Consider the following 19,021-nt stretch of genomic DNA (forward strand, 5'->3'; position numbering starts at 1 on the left):
TCAGTGTAGATAAAGCTAAAAGGAAAAGGCGCCACAAAATCCTTGCTGTGGGAATAAAATCAACGGACTGGCTGGTAAGTTATCAAAATGTAAAAAAGTTTCCATTTTTACAGTTTGGGAACTCTCAACTCCCCCATCGTGCTTGTTTTGTCAGTCATCTTGCAATCTGTATTAAAGTGCAGAGAACCACAATTGAGGACCAAGTGAAATAATTGGGAAGAGACTGTTACTACTGGTAAGTGTGGAAAGCTGGAAAGGATCATCCATAAAAGGTATAAAATCATACATTTTACAGAGAAAGTTTGACTTGAAAAGTTTAATATTTCTTTAATAGAAATCTCTATAATTGGCTTACTTTTAAATTGTATTTCTTTAACTGTCAGGCCAAAGTTAATTCTTTGTTTATATTGTGATCTCAATAAGCTAAAAATAATTAGTATTGTGGACAGTTAAAATGAAGATGTTATCATTTCTAGTTTTAGAATGTTTCTGTAAGATCAGAAATATGAATAATTAAAATCTCCTTTTGACACTGTGACTCCAAGCTATTCATATCTGTAGCAGTGGAAGTGAAGCTTTTATTGTATTATTACTAATCAAAATTCTTATTAGCAAATCCCACAGTTGATCAGTGTTTTCAAGAATATTTGATGAATTTCTGCAGTTTTACTTTAAATGCAAATTTACTTTTTTTATTAATGTCTTTTTCTTGTGTTTATACAATAAAAATGCATGAACACTAAATTTTAATTTAATGTATTATTTGCTGCCATATCATCCATCCCTTGTTTAAACCCGTGAGGGCTTGAGCCAAACCCAGCACCATCAAGTGCAAGGAAGAAACATTCATACACACACTAATATGGGGCCAGTACAGAGTCAGCAATTAAGTGTAATTCAAACATCTTTTGGATGTGAAAGCAACAGAGACACATGGAGAACATACAGGCTTCACACAGACAATGCCAGGCTAGGATTTGAATCCAGAAGTCTTAAGCTACAAGTTGCTAATTTTTATTAACATAGGTTAATCTTTCATATGAAAAGGAACTTGTTATCCACAGGTCTGACTTGCTTCAAGTTATTTAATATGACATATAAAAATAAACTGCATTGGAATGAAAGAATTATATTTGCATTATAGCTGTAGTCTGCACTCAGTGAAGACAGTTATAAAAATATAGATTGAATTGAATGTAATTTTCATATAGAGTGGTAAGCACTACCTGACACTCTTATTTCATTATCTTAAAAATAAATCCATGTTGATATATGCAGTATCTCAATGTTAAGTTATACAAGATGTCATTCTAATCTACATTTTACAGCGCTCAGAATGTTTGATGCTGAACTGTGTTCCTTAAAATGACCCCATGGGAACTAAGTCTGACCTACTATATTTTTAGGTTGTTTTTCTATAAATGACAGCGCACATATTTTTCTATTAACAGACAAACAGAATTATGTTACAAACGAAAGGTGAATCCAGTTGCATCCTTGTATTAGAATATGCACAAACCGTCACCTTTTGCAAATTATACTAGTAGCAAAGTAATTTTAGCTTCAGGATGGTAGTCATAGTAAATGGCAAACAACTGAACTCAGAATTAACACAAGCCGTAAAAGTAGAGAAATGCAACTAACTTGGTATTTTTTACAAACTTAATGCATATTATATACACTCAATACTACAATTTTGTTGTTACCTCATAAAGTTCTACATATACATATATCCATATACATGTATCCTAAACTACAAAAACAGTTGAGACATGTTACAAGTTAATTAGCACAGCAGTTTCACTATACTCTGTATAGGTGACAATAATGACCCCATAAGCAAAAGTCTTAAAAACAGTTTATTAAAAAAATGTAAATATTAAATAAACAACTGTCCATCTACCCATTTTCAGATACATTGCTTCTTTTACAGTGTCACGGGTACAATATATTATTTCTTTATATATAATACGCTACCGTGGCTGTTTGTCTGTCTAGGATTTTAAATCACCTGTAGCTAACAAACTGTTTGAACTATTGACCTTAACCTTTGTACACATATACTACATAGATAGATAGATAGATAGATAGATAGATAGATAGATAGATAGATAGATAGATAGATAGATAGATAGATAGATACTTTATTAATCCCAAGGGGAAATTCACATACTCCAGCAGCAGCATACTGATACAAAAACAATATTAAATTAAAGAGTAATAAAAATGCAGGTGTCCACGTCATAAAAGTAAAAGTGTCCAGGGAACAAATCCACATAAAAGAAAGTGATAGGAGTGATCAATAAAAAATAATAAAAAAAGAGAAAAAAGTTAGAAATATAAAGTTGTACACGGAGCTGCTGAAAAGGATGCCATGACGTCTACTATCCGATTTTGGGGTGATGATTGACCCTCCAAGGTTATTCCTCTTTTTATTTTTTATTTTATTGTAGAATCAACTCTCGGCAGCAGCCAGCAGAGCGGCCGTGAGGCGCATGTGTACGGGCGGCGTTCTCATTCCCTACCACTTTCGCCGTCACTTCCCCTACCTTTTCATATCTTAAATCATTCTTGAGGCAGATTGAAGACTTATGTGCCAGCTTAAGTGAAAAATTAAAGAAAACATACTAAGTAATTGCAACACAAACACTGACTTAATCAGTTTTAACGCAAAAAGATGCCGACGAAAGAAGAGAAGAAGAGGGCCGCTAGGGTGGAGAAAAGAAGAGCTGCTCAGGAAGCAGCAAGCGCATCAACCTCTGAGCAAATGAATGCTAAACGTACAGAGAAAGAGGATGAAAACTATGAATGCTCATGTCAAATGTTTTCACTGCACATTATCATGAAGTGCTCCATTACTGGTTATATTAATTTATATTATATTATCTTTATATATAATGCTCTACCGTGGCTGTTCGTTTGTCTGTCCAGGATTTTAAATCACCTGGAGCTCACAAACCGTTTGAACTATTGACCTGAAATTTTGTACACATATACTACATGATGTCTACCATCCGCTTTCAAGGTGATGATTGACCTCCAGGGTAATTCCTCTTTTTATTTTTATTTTATTTTATTGTAGAATCAGCCCTTGGCAGCGGCCAGCAGGGCAGCCATGAGGTGCATGTGTATGGGCGCTGTTCTCATTTCCTACCACCTTCGCCATCACTTCCCCTACATCTTCATATCTTAAATCATTCTTGAGGCAGATTGAAGACTTAAGTGCCAGCTTAAGTGAAAAATTAAAGAAAATGTACTAATTGCAACACAAACACTGACTTAATCAGTTTAACGCAAAAAAGATGCAGATGAAAGAAGAGAAGAAGCAGGCCGCTAGGGTGGAGAAAAGAAGAGCTGCTTAGAAAGCAGCAAGCACATCAACCTCTGAGCAAGCGAATGCTAAACGTACAGAGAAAAAGTAGGAAAACTATGAATGTTCAAGTCAAGTGCGCCATTACTGGTTACATTATATTATATTATATTAACAAACATTAAAGAATTACTAGTAAAGCAAATGCAGGGTTGTTCAGGCAATGATGAAGATTATTGCACTGTGTATTTCCTTTGTCCTTCTGTGATGTCTTGGATCCATTGCTCATAATCAGTCATTAGGCAATGACAATAGGGAAAACTTGTATAACCATCTAAATGAAATGTAGTAGTAATTAGTTTTTATGCACTGGTCATATTACTTGCAGTTGCAAATGGGGATATGATATTGTAGCCAGAGTGAGTGAATGTAGATCCACATTTGTTTTTCTTCTTGTTATGTGCCTTTGAATTCAAATATTACAAGGTTGTAATTAATATTAGACTTATTAAATTAAATTTCTCCATTGTAAAGGAGAAAAAAAAACAGGAAATGTGATTTCATACAATAGAATTTGACAGCAGTATATTCAAGTCTCCAAGAGTGGTTGCCATAGCACAATACTGTTGAAATGTGCAGAGTTGGCTGCAAGTCATTCGTGTGTGATCAGACACTGCACAGGATTGAAACAATAAATTAAAGGACCAGAAATCATTCTTGTATGTTGTCATATTGAATTGCTTCCAGTCACTAAACTTTGTTCTTTGCTTTTTAATGGATGTTTTTAATGTTATGTTCAGAACAGTAAATGTTCATTGCATTCCATATTAATAAATAAATAATGGACTCTTCTCACCAGATATCTGAGTGACTGGCAGAAGCAGCCAAGTATCCGACTGATGCTAGATTTCCTTCTATAGGGAAACAGCCCAATTTTGTTAGTGTTGTTGTTTGTTCCAAAGTAGGCCAATGTACATTGACAGAGATGACAACTTTTCTTATGCTCAGTGATCTACATTAGAGAGTTTTCTGTCACTAACATCAATCTGTATGCAAATGTTCTGCTTCCAGGGAAGCTTTATCTTCATGTAATGATCTCTAGTCATCGTTAAATGCATTATCAGTGGCAAGAATACTTAGCAGAATTACTATGCTTCCTAGTAAAAATTAATATATTTTTGAACATCTATAAAAAGCAGTCAGCAAGAAGTATAAAGTCTAATGTGTTCACAATATGTCACCTTTTTTTGAAATTGGCATTTAAACTGTGGGGACAAGCTCATTAGTCGGCCCCCTCGAGTATCCCTCCACCATCTTAATGCACACCAGGGCACAACAAAAGCAAATTCCAAAGTTTTATCATAGGATCAGTAAGAGCTGTTATGCCACCAGGAACTGATTGTACACCTGTATGGATCTGCTGAGTTACTTTCTTGAGTGTTAATCTTGAATGAGAGTGCTAAGTTATCACTGGTAAATTGTGATAGGCAACTGTTGATGTCTTTTTCACAACTTGCTATATGTTCATCTCTCTCTCGTTAATATAGTTTTCATCTCTATGTATTGCACTGTTTTTTGCATTATTTGAGTGGTTGCTTTCTTCGCCAGACGATCAACATGACCAACATGTGCCTTTTTTAAACTTCAAAACTGAATTCTGTAATAATGTAATTCTCAAATAGGGAGGGGAAAGGGGCAAAAACACCTCCCTGCTGTCTCCTCCACTCCTCTAGCTATTTCCCAGCTAGTGTGATATAGTAGTTAAGCTAGTGAGTATTAAACAATATTTCAGTCAGTTTACTCCCTGCTTCTGGCTCATTTTGTGCATGTAAGTAATTGACTTAACACATGTGCATATCTGAACCTGCTTAGTCAAGTTCAAAGTTACAACTTACATACAAACGCACACAAATCATATTTAATAGGGTCAACTTCTACTTAGGGATGTCTAAAACATGTTACTCTGTAATGGGGTTTGAAGTTGACCTTTTGTCAATACATTATTCCTGCTCCACGTTTACATCAATAATGAATTGTAGGTAAATGTATACCTACAATTATACACTCCTCTAAACAAGAAAATCAGATAATAGTTATGTGGTTAAGATAATAATACTATTGTATGTGCTCCTTAAAATAGTTCTTGTTATAGCTTAAGAAAACAGGAAACTGCTGGAAGCATTATTATAATTTCAGAAACATCAATCAGAATCTTGTTTCTTCATTTAGAGCAAGGGAAAATATTGTTAATATGGCTCTAACAACTTGTAGTGGAATTACATATTCATTTATCCATCTATTTTCATATCCACTTCTTCCAAATTTACGGTCATGCGGAGCAGGCATCTATTCCTGCAGCACAGTGGTTCAAAGCAGGAACCATATATGACAAATGTTATTTTGCTACTATATCTTTTTCTTTTGGCTGCTCCCATTAGGGGTTGCCAAGCAGATCATCATATTTTGCTACTATATGTAAACGGATATTAAGAAGAGCCTAGCATCTGTTTACTTGTTGGTATTTTTTAAATTATGCAGCATCAAATCCATTACTTTTGTTATGTGACTTTTTGCTACTAAATACATTTTTTAAGCAATGTAATATGATACAGTATTAGAAAATGGAAAATTGCCAGTCTAGGCAGTGCCACACAGGAAATGATTTATTTTATTTCTATTGTGCAATCTTGGCTGACCCTTTAAAGTCAATGCATTCGTTATTATGACTAAGTGGTGCTAAGGAAAAGACCAACTATACTAGAATTATTTTCTTGAAACTGAGCTGTGACAGTCGTAATATTGGTACTCAATGAAAAGCATAGTTTTACTCACTATTGAATATGTTTTAAATGGCCGATATGACACAAAGTTTTGCTTCTGCTGTGAGTGTTCTGTGATCCAGCATGAAGTTATTTGGGTTTTCACTCCAGAACAGATATTTTTAAATTATTATTTCATTTTCATACATTTTCTGTTATTTTTTGTAATTATGATTTGTATTTTGTGGGTGGAGTCCCAGGGGGGTGGGGCCACTCTGACATCAACAACTGCTGGGTCTTCCCTCTACTTTTATCTGGTTTTTAAGCTAGTGGTTCATTGTGATTGTTAGGGGCCTTTATCAGAGTATTGATATACAGTAATCCCTCGCTACTTCGCGGTTCACTTTTCGCGGATTCACGACTTCGCGGATTTTTAAATACAAGTGATTGCGCGCCTATCGCGGAAGTTATGTTCCAGACCCATCAGCAACAGGAGAAAATCCGTGATATAGAAAGACCATATAAATAAACATTTTTTTAGTTTAAGCCTTAAAATACCCATCCCACATGCTTTAAACACATGTAAACTTATAAAACACACTTTGTTAACACATATGATATGTGGATGTCGGGCTAAGGATATGAGTAACATCTCACTATTATAAAACATTTTAACTTCACGCAAGACAAGACAGTGAGACAGGAAAATTGGTGATGTACACCTAAAAGCCTGATTGTACAGGCTTTTAAATTATTGACACGCAGAGCGACAAGCAGCACAAACCCAGCACAAAGTCCACTTCTCCTTAGCGTTCATTCAGCTCCCCACCCCCTTGACAATGCGAAGTGGCAGGAGCCTATTGCGCTTCCGGGGAGGGGGGGGTTTGAGCGAAGGTGCGTTCAGCTCTCACACACCCACACACACACACTCCTCGAGCAGAGCGACAAGCAGGCATTTTGGCAGAAGCAGCACAAAGTCCATTTCTGCTCAGCGTGAGTTCAGCTGCCCCCCTTCACAAAGCGAGTGCAGACACATTGACGTCTGATCGCTGCGTGCAGTGTGCAGTGTTGGTCTGAGGTGTTTAAGAATGTAGAAAGTGTTTAAGATCATAGGAAGTGTTTATAAGAGCGTGGGAAAGGTTAACAAGAGAGTGAGAAAGGTTTATAAGAGTGTGGGAAGGGTTTATAAAGCCTTAAAATATGTATAAATAATAAAATAAATATAGGTCGCTACTTCGCGGATTTCACCTGTCGCGGGGGGGCTCTGGAACGTAACCCCCGCGATAGGTGAGGGATTACTGTATTTCTAATTTCAAATGTATGGACTTTTTCACTTCTTTTATTGGATTTTGCTTGTGGATGGTGTGTTGGAACGTGTTGCCATTTCTTGTAGGCAACACCTTCTTGCCCTTTTAAGCATTTTACTATTTTACTATTTTGATAATAAATGTTCTTCTTTTAAAAATATTCTCCATTGCCCTTTGGTCTATGAGCCAGGTGTTTGTGGTCATCTCTTCTCTTGTATGGCATTTTGATTCATTTTGAGACATTTCTTTATTTTGAACTGTTAAACCAGTTTGTCCCAATTTGAGTATAGCCAGGTTGGATCCTAGAGGTAGTTTAATGGGGCAGATTGGTCTGGGATGAATCTCATCTTGACTGGCCAAAGAAGGTCCTGTCCTGCTTATGGTTATTTTTGGAGGCCAAAACCCCATTCTGCCATGCTTTTGGCCCCTAATCACAAATAAAAAAGAAGCATAATAGAAAAAAAAAATGAGTCTTGGCAACTAAAAAGAAACTGACTATCTATGTGTGGATGATAAACTGTATGAGCCTCTTGGGTTTCAACCAAGCTTTATTTCTAATTGAAGTGAGTATTGTCACAAAACAATTTAAAACAAAGAAAATAAAAAGGCTGTACATATACAGTAAATGCTGGCTAAGAAAACGGTACTCCATGTGGGACATTAATATATAGACTACTGCAGTTTGAGTTCCAGGCTCAGCAGCTTCTGCAGCTGTGAAAATGAACATTGGAGGTTCCTCAGAGGCATCGACCAACACCTGTGTTTCAATGATCAAGTAAGGTAAAGATGAATCCTTTTCTTTAATAACTGCAAAGAGACACTGTCTGAAAGCCACTTGTGATGCACTTTGAAATCGAGCTTCAAAAACTTAGAAAGGTCTTTTTTGCTGTTTGGCCATAATGTTGGGAATTACATTAATGTCTGGATCATCCTCCTGTTCCTCCTTAGAGAACTCAAAAATACCAAGCCTTCTCAAGGTTATCATCTAATTCTGTGTAATCTGGGACATCACAGACTAGGCCGATAAAACGCAGCAGTTTTCTAGTCTGAATATACTATGAGTGATAGATGCCTATATGTTCCATAGTAACAGAAAGTGAAAAAGTGTTGTTTTTTTCATCAAATCAAGCCATTAAATATTTATTTGCAGTCAACAATGACTTTTCAAATTTGTCTATGTCAAATTTATTGAGCTATTCCACTTTTACACTAAAGACATTTTTGCTTAATGTGTTGAAAGTAAGATGCAGCCAGCTACTATATGAGTGCAACTCCTCTTGTCAGTACTTAAAGAAATACAAAAGGAAAAACTAAATATTTCAATAATGATGCACAATTACTTATAAGTCTTTATATGTAGTGCATATTTTATATATACTGTATACTAGCTGATTACCCAGTGGCTTCGCTCACTGAGTGCAAGGGAAAAAAACTTCTTCTATAATACGCTACCGTGGCTGTTCGCGTGTCTATCCAGGATTTTAAATCACCTGTAGCTCACAAACCATTTCACCTATTGACTTGAAATTTGGTACACATATACTACGTGACGTCTACTATTTGCTTTCGGGGTGATGATTTTATTACTCTTTTTATCTTTATTTTATTTTATTGTAGAGTCAACTCTCGGCACTGCGCTGTTCTCATTCCCTACCACCTTCTCTAATCATTCTTTGAGGCAGATTGAAGACTTAAGTGCTAGATTAAGTGAAAGGTTAAAGAAAACTTACTAAGTAATTGCAACACAAAAACTAACTTAATCAGTTTTAATGCAAAAAGATGCCAACGAAAGAGAAGCAGCGGGCTGCTAGGGTGGAGTAAAGAAGAGCTGCTCAGGAAGCAGCAAGCACGTCAACCTCTGAGCAAACGAATGCACCTGGAGCACATCCGGGTGATTTTAAAAGAGGCCGCCTCCCTCCGTTCGGGGGCTGGAGTCGGGTGAGGAGATAGACAAGGTCTTGGAGAGGCAAGGAGGCGGCATGAAGAAAGTGAGGCATTTGGTGAAAGAGGCCTGGACATTGGGGGAGAATTGGGCTGTGTGTCACTTTGTATATAATGGACTTTGTAAATAAAAGTGTGTTAGGTGAACCATCGCTGTCTGCCTGTCTGTGTCTGGGTCATCTTCCACAGCAGTCATAAGAGAATAAAAACTTTACAGTAGTTGTTGCTGTATGAGAACCCTGCTGACATGAATTTGAATTGAGCACAGAACTTTTTTAGGAGAGCCCCCATGTGGTGTGGTAAAGTGAGGTCCATGGCGGATTGTCATCTTTTTAAATGAATAATCGCCGCACTCACATCTTAGTAGGAGGGGGAGTGGTAGAGTGCAGAGCAGTTCCCGAGTGCGATGCAGGAGTACAGATAATATTAGTTCAGTAAATTAATGTTTATGTTAGAGAAGTCTGCACGTACATAGAATAATTCTGGTATTGCCCCACCAGAATTTTCATTGCAATAATGTAAAAAAAATAAAAAAGTACTGAGCATATGGCTAAAACTGTACGACCCAGGAAACTGTGCTAATACCTGGTTGTTTGAAGGGAGTCTCCCGAGCCTGTCTCTACCCTCGGAATGTCAGGCAACCCAAGAACAGATACGTGGTTGTACTCTAGCATCCTGGGTAACACTGCAAACCACAACATTCTTATTTCTGCTGCTGCCCCAGTCTACTGCCCTTTTAGGACATTGGTATTCAGTACACCTTTCCCTTTTTAATGTTTTGCCCACTATGGCACTTTGAAGAGCCAACACCAATGTTAGTTCTGCTCCAGTATTAAAATTACCTGACATGAGATATACGTAGTTGGAAAGACTTTATGTCTATGTAAAGGGGATACAGACAGACTTCTATGGTAATAAAAAACAATTGAAAAATTTGCCACAAAAAGTATAGCCCCTCTCTATGGAATATTTGATCTGCAAATTTGTTGCAATGTTATGTGGTATTATTACTCAGAGTTTTATAATAAATGAATCTGTCTAGTTTATCCTGTCTACTTTAAAATATATCAATGTAAGACTCTCATACTATTTTTTCAGATGCTTTCTAACTGTACTTTTGTACCTTAAATATAAAAGAAGAAATGAGAGATTCTACTATAAAGAAAGAAACGGCTGCACAGTGACAACTCAGGGAGTTAGTAGAGATTTTTGCAAGACAGCCTGAGACATACATATGTCCTGAGACCTTTTTATGGGATACCAAACAAACTGCTCCACTACGAAATATTATATCATGAAAATTAATTTCCCAGTAGAATGATTACCTTTGGTAGCGTCAGTTTTCATAGTTTCCTTCCAAATGAGTTTCCAATGAAGGACCTACAAACTAAAGGTGTTTTTTTTTTTACTTTCCTTTTTACAAGGCTCAGTAGTAATAGTGTTCCATCATGTACATATCAAGGAAACTGTCAAAAGCGCAAGAGTCAATAAAGCTCATTCCTTCATACCTTCCTGTTTCCCAGAACTGCTTTTCAGATACCCTTGACTGGGGCATTTTTCAAATAAAATCAAGACACTCAATAACATAGCTTCTTTTTTTTTATGAGGATAAGGAAAATGATTGTAGAATTTACCGCAAAAGAGTCACAGCCACATTTCATTGCATACTTGACGCTGTTCAGGACAGAAGCAAGCAACTAACATGAATTCGTCCAGCATTGAAGGTGTTCCTGCTCACACTTTCTTATGCGACCTATCATTTGTTTACCCTGTTTTTTGAGATACTGTAAGTTTAAAGATTAGTGAAATCCAGCTTCACTTTTTCTGGTTGCCCATCATGGTAGGCAGTCATAAGAGAATAAAACACAGTAGTGTATTTCATTGCTGTATGAGAACCTTGCTGACATGAGTTTGAATTGAGCATGCAACTTTTTTAGGAGAACCCCCGTGTGGTGTGGTAAAGTGAGGTCCGCGGCTGATCGGCATCTTTTTAAATAAATAATCACCGCACTTTTGGTAGGAGGGGGCATAGTACAGTAGAGTGTCGAGAGCAGTTCCTGGGCGCAATGCAGGAGCGGATGGCCCTACACTAAGAACACAGGTGTGGGATCGTCCATGACTGTAATTGGCACTGGGAGCTGCTAATTGTCACAGCTGTGCCATGTCCCCATTTTAAAAGTGGAAGCGTGAGTGCGAGGAGAGGGGATTGAGAAAGGAAAATGAGAGAATAAACAGAGGTTAAAGAAAGAAGAAGGCAGGAAGTGGAAGGAGCCGGTGCGGTAGTGAGCAAGCTGAGGAAAACAGGCTCGAGGGTGAGAAAGCAGGCAGCTGGAAAGTGAGCCCCGAAGAAGAGTGTGAGGCTGACATTCAGGGGGTGGTTGGAATGGGTCACTCCGGCTGAGCTACAATGAGGAGTGGGAGTGACCAGGAGTCACACCATGGAAGACTGGGAAGGCAGCGGAGGTCGAGGAGGCTTGATAGGAGAGCCCCAGTGTGAACACCATGGCCGTTGGGAGCCCAAGCCGAGGTCTGTAGAGGGAGCCTTTCTGTAGCCATGGGACGGGCAGGGACCTGGACCAGAGGAAGGTTAGCTGCGTATAGTGTTTGGGTAATTCCTTTGTTGCAAGGCCTACACGGGATAAGCAGAGGAGCCGCCAATTAAAAGATCAAGCACCGGGTTTTAACCTTGTTTTAATGGATGTATTTTTTCTGGTTTTAACCTCCACCTCACCTTTGTTTTCATGGTGTGATGGATGGCCGGCTAAATATTCCGGCCCACACCTCCAGACCGCCAGGTGGAGCCCTCCCAACAGCATGAGGTTCCCCGAATTCCAGCAGGGCCTTATGGACCTTGTAGTTTGTATACACAGCCCTGCTGGATACCATGGGGACCACTGGGAGCCGCTGTAGGAAGGCTTCCAGACTGCTACGTGCCCTATAACCCGGAAGTGCGTCATGATCACATGACCAGAAGGAACGACGTGCTTCCGGGTTGAAGAAAAAGACTTTTAATCTGACCCGGAAGTAATGAGGACTTGTGGATTGTTGGACTGGAACCACTTCCGGGTCAGGGGATATAAAAGGACTGTGGGAAAGCCCAGACACTGAGCTGAGCTGGGAGGAAGGGTGGCTAAGTGTCTGGGAGAGGAGGATAGAGTGTATTGTGTAGAGAGAGAATTGGTATTTGTATGAGTAGTGTGGAGTGGAGGGTGCTTAGTGCACGTATTTATAATAAAAAGAATAGTACTTGTACTTTCACTTGGTGTCTGGCGTGGTACCTGAGGGTTCAAGAGGTTGATAACAACCTCTACTGCTACAATGGATATTTTACTTATTAAACTATTGAATTTTGGAGCACTGCACTTTTGAACACCTTTTTGTTTATTGTTTTTTAATAAAAGCACTGAACTCTTTTGCACCTTTCTCTTGATTCATGTGATGTCCTCATTTGTACAGCTAATCCCGGTCATGACTATCGATGATGTAGGGTTCAAGAGGCTCCCCAAATGAGAAGAAGGAGCATAAAGCAGGACCCACACCATCACACCACACCCAAAAGAGAAAAACACAAAATTAACTTAACATGGTGTGCCTAGTCTCACACTGCATGCAACTGTAAACTCTAAAATTCAGACTTTCAAAAGTAAAATAATTTGCAAAACCCACACCTTATAATTAGCAAAACTCTATGGATGCAATTGAAACATTATTATAGTGGATAAGAACTCTTTCTCATGCTGTCAAGCATTTTTGTACAATTTCATGTTGGGATTTATAACTCTTTAATTTTCATAGTAGGGCCAATAACAGTGGACAGTGTGGTAGATTAACTTTTCCATGGAAGCACAGAGACTAATGAGGTAATTCTGCTTCAAACAAAGATAAACCTTTGCTATATGGCTCCAGTCAATTAATTTAGTCATCATTTCAGCAAAACTAATAATGGAACTGTGATTTGTAACAGCCATACTGGTTCTGTTTCAGGAGGATCCATTGATATGGTTCAGATTTGCAGTAGTGCTGGTAGTCAGGCTTACATTGTTTACTTCTTAGTGTAAGGATTTCTTTTTAAATATGTCCAGATATTTTGGTCAAGTCTCTGACACTGATTGATAAGAAGGAAATTGCTGCACACTTAGAGCAATGGATTCTAACTGGTGCGTAACTTTATATGGTTCTGATGTAGCTTTATGATTTTCTTTAATGATTTCAGGCAAATTAGTAAAGACTAAAACACATATAATATTGTTGTGACATACTGTTGGTCAGCATGTACCTGCTTCTTAAACAAAAAAGTCTCAAGATACAAGGACCTGCATTCTAAAGCTACTGTGAGAAGAGGTTAAAAGATATGCCAGATAAAAAGCTTGTAGTACATTCTGCTTACAGTTTTATCAGGTTTTGGGTTACAAGAACATGGTAGTGCAGATTCATTTTCATTGGTGGAGTAGAGGGTGAAGTCATAGACTCCTGAGATTGCTAAATATCACAGTAATCAAAATGTATTTTTTGGTCAGTGGCAGTAACATCAACAGTCACTGGAGGAGTCACAGGCTTCATGTAACACTACAAGTATTTTCCCTACTACAGTTTTTATGCAGGTCCTCCAATTTGCAGGGAGAACTTGGTGGTTGGTGACAGGACTGTCACTCCTTCCACTGTAAAAAACCTGACATTGTTCCATTCCATTTAAACTAGCATTGTGCTGAGGTGTCATCCATTGCTTGCATGGCTGCACTCCGATCCTAATTTGGGATCTTGAGGTGGTGTCTGTATCAGTGCATGCTCCCAAGCTCAACCTCAACAAATATTACATTAGGGCTTCCTAAGAATTTTTAGATGTTTTCATTTACTATTGAATTTGGCCATTTTAATATTCTGTTTGTCCTTTTCATTCCCTTAATAGTGTGTTCTCAATGTGGGATGCTGTTTTTCTGTGCCTACGTATGATGAAGGTGGAGGTTCATTCCATTTTAGTAATCACTAATTGGTTTTTGTTACCTTTTTGCCTTGAGGTCTTTGCCTTCACCACATTATCCAGTGACTTAAACAACTAAATTGTATTGTAATGAATGCAGATTCCAAAGTATTTACAATATCCCCCCAAATCAAAAGACATGTACATCAGGTTTACCGGGGCAACTATATTTGCCCAGTGTAAGCATTAGTGTGGTTGTGTGTGTTCAGTTGTGCATTGGCACCTGCATAATGCTGGCAAGGAAGGCTACAGCTCTATGACTATGACCTGAATTAAGTGGGTTTAATAAAGAACAGCTGGAACATATTACTCTCCTCCTCTGCCTGACACTTGTGGTTGTCTCTTTTCTGAGTAGTGAAGCAGGCTTAGAGTAAATACAGATAATTAAACATGTAGATAGGAAGCTCTGGTCACATAAACTAAACGTTTACTAACTCACCATTTGGTTTTACTCTAAATACACTTGCACCCTTTTTTCTTTTTGTAAATAAAGTAAAAATCCAAACATTATGAAAGCATTTTACATCTGCATAGAATAGAAATTTATAAAAATCAAAACAACACAAAAATTAAGTTTCTCCTTTGTAGCCATTGTCATGGAATTAAGCTTTATTACTGAAGAAATTGATTTGCATCAGCTTTATTAAGTTGACTGTGAAAAAGAGGAAAATGTTTCAATCAATGCTTACCAATAATATCGCATGTGAAATATTCAGAGAAAATAAAGTTTGATTTAATCTAAGGATATAATAATGGTAAAAAAATACAATGCACACTATTAAAAGGAAAGTGTGTAATAAAATTTACCATAAGAAAAGAGTACATGTACCTAATGGGAGAGGAACTGGCCACATATGAGGGAGTTTGCTATGCACTGGTCTTGTATGCCATGTAGGACTGGCTCCTGCCTTCCCATCTACTCTGTTCTGGCATATTGTGGCACTCCCACAATCCAATGCAACTGTCTGGAAAATTAATGAATGACATTATGATAGGAAGGAATAATGCAGGAAACCTATAGTGACTGCAGGTAAAGAGAATCAGCTGTATTCAGACCAAATAGTCTTGCTGGACCTGATGCCGTTTGATTTTAACATGGTCGTAGGTGGGCATGACTTAAATTTGGCTAATTTAGAAATCATTCTAAAACCAACAGCTACAGTGCACAATATTTGTCATACTGACTGTCATAATGGTGTGGCCATTTTAGTATGGTTGCTAGCTGTGGAGGTTCCTCTTTTCACATGTGATAATTCAATCAAATTTAATTTATTGCTAGACAGGCTGGGATTGGGAATTAGACAGGCATTAAAGGGAGTTTGTGGAGATAAAATCAAAACAGGTTGTGGCCTTGGAGACAGCAAAGAACTGTTGAAAAGAGAACCCTAAAACATCTGCTATTATTAAAGAAAAATCCAATAGTTGGCCTAGAGACCACAAAATACGATTCAAAAAGCAATTGTACAATTCCCTTTGATCGCAAGCTTATTGAACAGAATAGAACAGAATTCTGCTTTTTAATTCAGAGAATAGTTTTTTTTCTTGATATTCTTCTATTGTTTGCATATCAGATATACAAGATCCCTAATTTCAGCATTTTCATATCATTCCAGAATTTGCTTTATTCACCTTGAACTGATATTAGCCGTTCTGATTTTAAATATGTTTTATTTAAAATATATGATGGAAAGGGCGGCACGGTGGTTTGCTTCCTGGGTCCTCCCTGTGTGGAGTTTGCATGTTCTCCCCGGTTTCCTCCCACAGTCCAAAGACATGCAGGTTAGGTGCATTGCCAATTCTAAATTGTCCCTAATGTGTGTTTGGTGTGTGTGTGTGTGTGTGTGTCCTGAGGTGGGCTGGCGCTCTGCCCAGTGTTTGTTTCCCTGCCTTGCGCCCTGTGTTGGCTGGGATTGGCTCCAGCAGACCCCCATGACCCTGTAGTTAGGATATAGCGGGTTGGATAATGGATGGATGGATATATGATGGAAAACTGAATGGAAAAAGCTAATGGGAACATAAAGTCATTGATGTTAACAGTAGAAGAAAGAAACACTGATTGTAACATAACATTCTTGTACAGGATCATGAAAATGAGAGCCAGAGCCTATCCTGTAAGCACTGGTTACAAGACAGAAACTAACTCTCAATGGGGTTCCAAGTCTATCAAACACCCATACTAATATGTATATGGGGCCAAACTGGATTCTCCTATTAAACACGTGTCCGTATTTTGGGGATTTTGGAGAAAAATCCTACATAGACAAAGGGCCAAAGAGCAAATTCCACAGAAGCTGTGAATGGTGTGAGCGTTGCTGTATCTGTGAGGCAGAAGCTCTAACCACTATGTCACTGTGCCACTGCAATATGAGTCTTACTATATTATACATTGAATGAATTTATATGTTTATGAATTTTGTATTCAGAAGGATCTCTTTGAAATCTACATACTGTAGGTCATGTTTACATGAGAACAAAATCAAACACTAATACAAAAAAGAGTGAATACAATTAGTGTATTTATCATTTAAAATAAATGTTGTTTATTTATTTATTTATTTGAATTTTGTTACTGTGCAAATAATATGAATTCCATATTTCCCATAAATTTAATTTGGACTTGCTTGCAATCTAGAACAAAGTGGCTCACCAAACATATGTTAATAATTCGCTCTTCCTGTGTCATTTTATGCTGTTTAATATTACAAAAAGAAACTAATTCCAGCATTATTTTCAAGTACTCAATGATTAGAAGCAAATTATTATAAATACATGGTGAATTAACAGAACAGGCATAAAAGGCATTGATCTAAAACTAAAAATACATATGTATATAAAGGCCTGCAGTACAGCCTGCATCCATATCATGCCTATGTTGACAAGCCATTTAAGACATGCATAAATTATATGGTTCCTTATTTATAACTAATCTTAGATACACTGTAAAAAGGCAAAAAAGAATAATGAATAATTATTCAATAATCTATAGTGTAATATTCATGACACCCTCACCCTCATTCATGGAAACCATCCATCCATCCATTATCCAACCCGCTATATCCTAACTACAGGGTCACGGGGGTCTGCTGGAGCCAATCCCAGCCAACACAGGGCGCAAGGCAGGAAACAAACCCCGGGCAGGGCGCCAGCCCACCACAGGACACACGCACAGCACAAACTAGGGACAATTTAGAATCGCCAATTCACCTAACCTGCATATCTTTGGACTGTGGGAGGAAACCCGCGCAGACACGGGGAGAACATGCAAACTCCACGCAGGGAGGACCCGGGAATCAAACCTGGGTCTCCTAACTGCGAGGCAGCAGCTCTACCCATTGAGCCACCGTGCATCCCTTCATGGAAACCCCTTCCGTAAAATTTTTAATCCATTTTTTTTCCTAATCACACTTCTCCAAAATATGAGATATATTAAATGAAAAAACAGGAATGGAGCTGCAGTGTGAATGGAATTTTGAATGGAGTTTTTTTTTTTGGTTTCAAAAAACAAACACAATTGGTTGCATACAGTGTTTTAACAATGATACAGCAACTACCAACAACATGGTGTCATTCATGAAAAGAAATAACAATCTGAAGCAACAAAAATGATGATATTAATTCCATCAATCATATAAAAAAAACACTATGAATCCAGTTCTGTATTAATGGGATTGTGATAAATTATTAATAATTTCCTGCATTTAACACCTTTTTTTTGTCAGTCCTTAGAAAAACGCTACATGGGTGTTCGATTGTATTTCAAACTCACCTGCTTCTCCGCTGAAGTTAGTAATTATTTAAACAAATGTTTTTTCAGGTATCAAATTAAAATAAATCCATGCTGTGCCTGGTCAGTTCTTCCAATTCAGAGGAAAATTGCTGTAGAGATAATATATGAAACATTTTGAGAACCCAAATTTATTATTGATTTCTTTCAGTTAAAATATTGCATGTTGTTATTTCTACCTGGTCTGGGGCTGTCAGGTTTCTCTACACATCTTTATTAATAGGCTCATGATCATCTGGGTAAGAGGTGGGCATGAGAACAAGGAGAAGAAGCTTTTTTGTGTTGAGCTTCCTACAATGCTCGATTTGGCTGATGCACAGTAATTTCTTTTTATGACACTTAATGCTATCATTCTTCCCAATTCCCTCTTTCACTGATAATTTAAGAATAGATGCTATCTTAGGTATACAGTAATCCCTTGCTATATCGCGCTTCGACTTTCGCGGCTTCACTCTATCGCGGATTTTATATGTAAGCATATTTAAATATATATCATGGATTTTTTGCTGGTTCGCGGATTTCTGCGGACAATGGGTCTTTTAATTTCTGGTACATGCTTCCTCAGTTGGTTTGCCCAGTTGATTTCATACAAGAGATGCTATTGGCAGATGGCTGAGCAGCTACCCAACCAGAGCGTATAATACGTATTTAATACGTATTACGTATTAAATAAAACTCCTCAAATATATTGTGAGCACGGGGGCTGTTCGCACCCCTAGAGGATACGGCCGTTCCTCAAAAAACGCTGAAAGATTACCTTCACATTGCTCTCTTCCTTGCTGGCTTACATATGGCTGATTTGTCAAGCGATATGCTTCCCGCACGGTGCTTCGCATACTTAAAAGATCAAACAGCACGTATTGATTTTTAATTGTTCGCTTTTCTCTCTCTCTCTCGCTCTGACATTCTCTGCTCCTGACGGAGGGGGTGTGAGCAGGGGAC

This window comes from Erpetoichthys calabaricus, chromosome 3 (genome assembly GCF_900747795.2).
Source record: "Erpetoichthys calabaricus chromosome 3, fErpCal1.3, whole genome shotgun sequence".
NCBI classification, from domain to species: Eukaryota; Metazoa; Chordata; class Cladistia; order Polypteriformes; family Polypteridae; genus Erpetoichthys; species Erpetoichthys calabaricus.